This window comes from Suncus etruscus, chromosome 7, assembly GCF_024139225.1.
Source record: "Suncus etruscus isolate mSunEtr1 chromosome 7, mSunEtr1.pri.cur, whole genome shotgun sequence".
Taxonomy (NCBI): Eukaryota; Metazoa; Chordata; class Mammalia; order Eulipotyphla; family Soricidae; genus Suncus; species Suncus etruscus.
Genome location: NC_064854.1, coordinates 118720757 through 118728090, shown reverse-complemented (window position 1 = coordinate 118728090; position 7334 = coordinate 118720757). Strand labels below are relative to the sequence as shown.

Here is a 7334-nt window from a genome sequence, read left to right as displayed (position 1 = left end):
GTGGTGTTTAGGGAAGTCAGTGGCCTTGGGCTCTTGCTGGTCAGTGACCTGGTAGTCAGTGAAGGATGAAGCAAGAAGTGGACCAGTGGGGGTGTCCAGAGCCCTGCTTTCCAGCTCCACCCCCTTCAGTGCCTCTGTCCCATGACAACTTTGGGGAGAGCTATTTTTTCTTCTGCCCTTGAGGTCTTATAGACTCCAGTTTGGTTCAAATCAAACTCAGAATCATACCAGAAAAGAGATATTGAAAAAGATAGGTCCTTGGATAAACTAGATGGGGGCAATAAGGAGCAGGCTGCTCACTGAAGTGAGGGAGGCACATTTAAGGCATCAGCTCTGTGAAAGAGGTACAGGTTGTTGAGATAAGAACTGAAAACCATCCAATTGGAGAGGAGGAAAAGAAAGGCAACCACAGCAGGTTGGAAGTCCTTCACCTCCACAGCCGCATTTTTTATGAGCACTCAATCTGCTTCTACAGGATACCTTTCTCCTCTTTTAGGCCCACCCAAATATAACATGTTAGCCATGTGTTTTGGCCAGGTTCTGAACAGGAAACAGAGCAGAGAAGATGTCATGCAAGAAACAGCGTGTTTACAAAAGCCATTGGAAGAGCTGGGCAAGTGAGTCAAGGGTTAACACTGGATCTTGGGTTTCAAGGTCTAGGTCTCAGTTGAGACTTAGATTCAGGCCCTGTGGGGTTATACCTACACCGACAGAACTGTGCTACCACTGCACTTTCCAGCAACCTCTCTTGCTATCTCCCAGAATGAATTTGTTGAGGCTGCCAGAACAAAGTATTATGAAAAACAGAAATGTTGAAGCCAGAGCTATAGTACAATGGGTAGGGTGATTACCTTGCTGTCATCCAACCCAGATTCAGTCTGAGACACCCCATTTAGTCTCCCAGGCCTAAAAGAAATGATCCCTGAGCAGAGCCATGAGTAAGTTCCTGACACAGGGGTGGCCCCAAACAACCTAAACAAAGAAATAACAACAAAAAACAGGTTTTGTTTTCTCTCCCAGTTTCTGGGGTCTGAAATCAAGGTGTCAGCCAACCCATACTGCCTCTGTAGCTCTGGGTAGGTAACTGCTTTGCCTCTTCCAAATCACCAGCCTCGCTTATACTTGTTTCTTTCTTTCTTTCTTTTCTTTCTTTCTTTCTTTCTTTCTTCTTTCTTTCTTTCTTTCTTTCTTTCTTTCTTTCTTTCTTTCTTTCTTTTCTTCTTTCTTTCTTTCTTTTTTCTTTCTTTCTTTCTTTCTTTCTTTCTCTTTCTTTCTTTCTTTCTTTCTTTCTTTTCTTCTCTTTCTTCTTTCTTTCTTTCTTTCTTTCTTTCTTTCTCTCTCTTTCTTCTTTTTCTTTCTTCTTTCTTTCTCTTCCTTCCTTCCTTCCTCTTTCTTCTTTCTTTCTTTCTTTCTTTCTTTCTTTTTTCTTTCTTTCTTTCTTTCTTTCTTTCTTTCTTTCTTTCTTTCTTTCTTTCTTTCTTTCTTTCTTTCTTTCTTTCTTTCTTTCTTTCTTTCTTTCTTTCTTTCTTTCTTTCTTTCTTTCTTTTTCTTCTTTCTTTCTTTCTTTCTTTTTCTTCTTTCTTCTTCTTTCTTTCTTTCTTTCTTTCTTTCTTCTTTCTTCTTCTTCTTCCTTCCTTCCTTCCTTCCTTCCTTCCTTCCTTCCTTCCTTCCTTCCTTCCTTTCCTTCCTTCTTCCTTCTTTCTTTCTTCTTTCTTTCTTTCTTTCTTTCTTTCTTTTTCTTTTTCTTTCTTTCTTTCTTTCTTTCTTTCTTTCTTTCTTTCTTTTTTAAATATGGAACGCTTCACGAATTTGCATGTCATTCTATCGCAGGGGTCATGCTAATCTTCTCTTATCGTTCCAATTTTAGTATATGTGCTGCGGAAGTGATCACTATACTTGTTTCTTTACCTACAGCTACATAGAGGCCAATCTATTTCTGCTGTCATGTGTGCTTTGCCCCGTGGATCTTTGTCTTTCCGTGACACTTCCGCCTCCTTATAGGGGCATCAGCCATATTAGATTTGGACCCAAATGATCTCATTCAAATTTTGTAGCAAGGACCCCATTTCCAAATAAGGGCACCTTCACAGGTACTGGAAACGAAGGCTTCAGCAGACTTTTAAATTTGGCCAAATGGAATCTATTGTTCTTTCTGATTTTGCTTGGGAGCCTTTCACTGGCAGAACTTCATGTATATGTAGACCCTGAGCCAAAGAGTGCGGGAATTGCAGAGTTAGTTTCCAATGAAATCTCCAGGAGACTGAGGTTGAATAGAAGCAGAGGATGTGCTCAAGGTACAGCATGGGGCCTCTCTGCAAGTTACAGTGTTCTGGCTGAATGATGGACAATCTGGACACACAGAATGAGCATGGTTAGCAGCACTAGCCTGGTGTCTGAACCTGGACCTGCCCCCACTGACTTCGAGGCCAAGGGCCTGCGTAGATACTTCTCAGTAACCCTGGTTTCCCTCATCTGTAAATAAGAATAAATAACAGCAGCCATTTCTAGAGTTTAAGTGAGGATTAAATGACATAATAAACTCCAAGTCCCTAGGGTCAGGCTCACAGTAAGCAGTCTACAGATGGTAACTGTGATCAAATTATCACACTTATTAGATTTATTCTGTGTCCTGTCATGGTAGGGGATTGGATAAAGCCCAGAAGCAGGGACAAATTAGATATAAAGATTCCCTGACAGGTTTAAGGCTTTAATTTATGTATCACACATTCCAGCAATGTGAACCAAGGCACCAGTTTCCTGACAAAAGAATTTCCTACTAGAACAATGACCCATCAGAAGAACATCATGGAGCTAAGAAATTTATCTCTAGAAAATATTTCTTTGAGTTCTATTGGAAATAACTTTAATTGACACGAGAAAAGGAAAAGCAGGTATTACTTGATGTGTGGATATTTTCCAACAGGCTCCAGGGAGAGGAGAGAGTCCATTTTTTCTGGGAATCAGAATCACCATCAGAGACCTGTAAATAGCAGAAGACAGCATGTACTTGAGCTATTATCAAAACACACAGACTCACAAAACTACATACAAGAATTAACCTTGGGGCCGGAGAGATAGCATGGAGGTAAGGCTTTTGTGTTGCCTGCAGGACAGTGGTTTGAATTCTGATATCCCATGTGGTTTCTCGAGCACAAGCAATTTCTGAGCATAGAACCAGGAGTAATCCCTGAGCACTGCTGGGTGTGACCCAAAAACTAAAAAAAAAAAAAAAATTAACCTTGATAGAAAAAGGAAGCATCTGTTTCATGAGCCTTAACATAAAGATTCATACACAAATCCTTTATTTGTTAGAGAATAAATGAACTTACTCTTTCAGTGAGGTATGAGACTATGAGAGAAGATGTACACTATATGGCACATGTGTGTGTGTCTTTTCTCACCCTAAGATTTGTCCAACAATTTCAGTGCTGAGCACTCCCATCCCATAAGTAAATTGCCTTGCTTTTTTTTTTTTTTTGGATTTTTGGGTCACACCCGGTAGTGCTCAGGGATTATTCCTGGCTCCATGCTCAGAAATTGCTCCTGGCAGGCACGGGGGACCATATGGGACGCCGGGATTCGAACTGATGACCTTCTGCATGAAAGGCAAACGCCTTACCTCCATGCTATCTCTCTGGCCCCTTGCCTTGCATTTTAATGCGAAAATTTCTGCATTAAGCTCATAAAAATGTCTACCTCTGTCTTTGGACTCAAATTATCTTTGCAGTTTGGAGAAACTGTTGACTACTACACAAAGTGATGATCCATGCATATACTCCTGAAAACAGGAAGGAAAAGTCATATAAATCATGCTTAGTTTTTGATCACATAATTCTTCGATTTTAAAAGTGTACAACAGATTAAAAGTCAGTATAATAATCAGTAAGAGTTGGCAGTAGACACAGTCTGAATTTTACTTTTACTTAATCTAAGTGAGAAAAAGCAGTTGAAACAAAATCAGACCTTCATTCCTCAGAGTGGGTCACAGGAGAAATATAGTATTAAAAATTAATCATTGAGGGGCCAGAGCAGTGGTGCGAAGTGGTAAGACATCTGCCTTGCTGGTGCTAGCATAGGACAGACTGCAGTTCGATCCCCCAGCGTCACATATGGTCCCCCAAACCAGGAGCGATTTCTGAGCACATAGCCAGGAGTAACCCCTGAGCATCACTGGGGTGGTCCCCCCAAAAATTAATCATTAAAGTATAGATGTAGCTCAGCAAAAGAAAAATTGTATTATGTGTGAGGCCCTGAGTTTGAGCTACCTGCCCCCAAATCATCACACAACTCAATAGTAAAAAAACCAAATAATTCAATAAAAACATGCAAAAGATTTCAATGAAAATATCATCAATAAAGATATACATATGGCCAAAAAGCCCATGAAAAGATACTCAGCATCATAGTCATTAGTCATTCTCTAATAGTCATTAGATAACTTCTATAACAAATTGCATTAATATCCCACAGCACAACACTTAGAATTTTTTGTTAATGTTGCTTTGGCAAACAAAGAAAATAGCAATAACAAGAGCTAATAATACCAAAGGTTGACAAAGATGTGGAACAACTAGAACTTCAGTAACATTCTACACCACATTAGGGGTAGCAATGCAAAATGGTACAGTCCCACTAGAAAACAGTATGCCAGCATTTTTAAAATGTAAACATAAACCAACCATATGATCCAGTTATTCCTTGCCTAGATAGTTACCAAAAAATGAAAACAAATGTTTGCACAAAGATGTCCACAAGAATATTCACAGTAGTTTTATTATAATTTCCTAAAACTAGAAGCAGTACAGTTTTTCATTGGATGGTGAATGGATGAACAAGTTTTAAGTGTACCTAATTTTGGGGGGGCTACACCTGACTGCTGTCAGAACTCACTCCTGTATCTATGCTTGGGGATCATTCATAGTGGTGCTCAGGGGGCCATATGTAAAATTGAAGCACATAAAGACCAAGTGCCTTCATTTCTGTAGTATCTCTCTGAATCCTGAGTAGAGTATGAACACAATAGAATATTAACCACCAACAAAAAGGACTTAGAATACCTGGAACTACTAGAAAACATTATGCTTCAGTGGATAAGGTCAAATACAAAAAATGACCATTTATGTGAAATTATAAAAAAAAATACAAAACTGAACAGAGAGTCAGAGAGATAATACTGGAAGTAAGGCACTTACTTTGTATGTAGCTGACCCGAGTTTGATCCCCAGCATCACATATTGGTCTCCTCAGCACCTCCAGGAGTGATCCCTAAACATTCACAGAGTAAGCCCTGAGCATTACTGAGAGTTATTCCCAAATCAAAACAAAACAAATGCCAAAACCAAAGAAAAACAAACTGAATTGAGGCTGAGGGTTTTCTTAAGGAAAGGGGATAGTTGAAGTGTGAATTATGATGGTGGTGACATAATTCATAAACCTACACTTTATGTAGGTGAAATCAACTTATAATATGTTGATGAAAAATAAGCATAAAAATCTATTGGGACCATCTTGAAAATGGGAAGATATCAGCAACATTAAAATATGACTCCCTTCTTGTGGGGGAGAAGAGATCACCAGAAATAGGACACAGAGCAGAGGCCCTCCAGTCACTCAGCTTCAGTGATGCCTCTATGCCAGATAATTCATTATGCCCTAGTGCTATTCTGAATTGAAGCATCTTCCTACACCCTGATTTTATTGAACGACTTTCCTCTTTTTTTGGGTGGGGGTCTTACTGACAGTCTCAGGGCTTTCTCAGGGCTCTGAGCTCAGGAATCACTTCTGGTGATCTTTGGGGGACCATATATGGTGCTGGGATTGAACCTGGTTGGTGGTATGTAAGGCAAACTTCCTACATCCTATACTATTGCTCTAGGTCCATAACAGACTGATTTTAAAGCCATGTAAACTGTAACTCCACCCTGGATTTAGGTGTAGCTACCTGAGACCCGCCCATTTCTGGGAGGGGTCTTGGGAACCAGATATTACGTGTAACCTTATCTGCAAGACCCCTCCCATTTCGGGGAGTGGTCTTGGAAGGTTATATAAAGCCTTTGACCCAGGAGATTAGGGGCTCGGGTCTCTCGCCTTTGGTCTTTTGCCAGCATGGAGGTCAAAGGGAAGATGGCTGAAAGGAGTTAAGATGCAGGGCTAGCTAAGAATGGCTGAATGCTTATAAGGTGGATAGGGCTGGAAGAAAGTTGATGCTTTCTGATGCCTGTCTCTGGATGAGTCTGATTCCGCCATTCACCTAAACCTGGGACCCGCCAGCTGAATGGGGATTGCGAAGCCACGTGGCCTGGAATGGCAGAGAAAGATACCTCTATCCATCCTTCACCATTCACCACCATCGTTAATTATTTAACACAACAGTAAACAATCTCTTAACTGCAAGAAGAAACAGCAGCAAAAGGACAGGTATGTATGATGAAATTGCATTTATTCCAACAGGTAAATGCTGGAGCACAATTAAGTTAGAGACCTCCATTGACATGGACACCAATGAACTGTCGCAAAACCCAAATTGGAATTTTGTCCTTGAATTTGTTGGGTAGCTTGGTGCGAGTCCTTCCAGCTACAGAGCTCAGTAGGTTCCCTCCAGCTCTGTCCCTTTCACTTTCTTCCTCTAAATTGAATTGTGGTGTTTGAAAGTTCACCCCTAGAAAGTTCAACCTAGCTGAGCTGAATGTGAATCAGGATGCAGAAATTCAAATTAAACAAAACAAGGCAAGTCTGTGGAGAACAGGGAACCCTCTGAACTTTTGTCCACTGCTTAATTTTGGGTCTTTAAGTCATTAAAAACTGGGCTTAATTGGCTGGAAATGAGCAATACAAATGGGTTTTGTCCCTTCCACTGAGCCCACAAGTCCAATGCAGTTGTTTACAAAAAGAGTCAATAATTTATCTCAGTATGTTCCATATACCTGCCTCAAATTCTGAGACTCAAAGCCAAATGGACAGCGTCTGCCCCTAATAGGCACTCGTAGTGTCATAGGAAGAGAAAGACAAGACAGTATTAATGGAAAAATCCCCATCCAGGGCTCTTGCTCTGTGGCGTGAAATGAATTACAGGTAGTTCTGGGTAGCTCATGAAAAAGTCAGTTTATGGCTCCAAGACAAGAAGGAAACAAACACTCGGAGTGGGAAAAACTCCAAGTGGATGTCACAGGTTTCTCAAATGGCCATTCTACAGCCGGCTTTTATAGTTTCCAGTCCTGGCTTGGGCTCAGATTCTGTATGTAGGCGGGGTGGGATGGGAGGGGGTGGGTGTTTGATGTCTTCGGTTTGGTTCCTTGTTCTTATAAGGTAAACTGGAGAAAGAGTCACTTCCCATC

At 40.8% G+C, this 7334-nt stretch overlaps 1 non-coding gene across 1 annotated transcript; it reads right to left on the bottom strand.

The window, feature by feature from the left end:
* Positions 1–1785: 1785 nt before the first annotated feature.
* LOC126015295 (U6 spliceosomal RNA) lies at positions 1786–1891 on the bottom strand. Its single transcript, XR_007498174.1, has one exon. It is a non-coding gene; the product is annotated as a U6 spliceosomal RNA (small nuclear RNA).
* Between the last annotated feature and the right edge of the window lie 5443 nt (positions 1892–7334).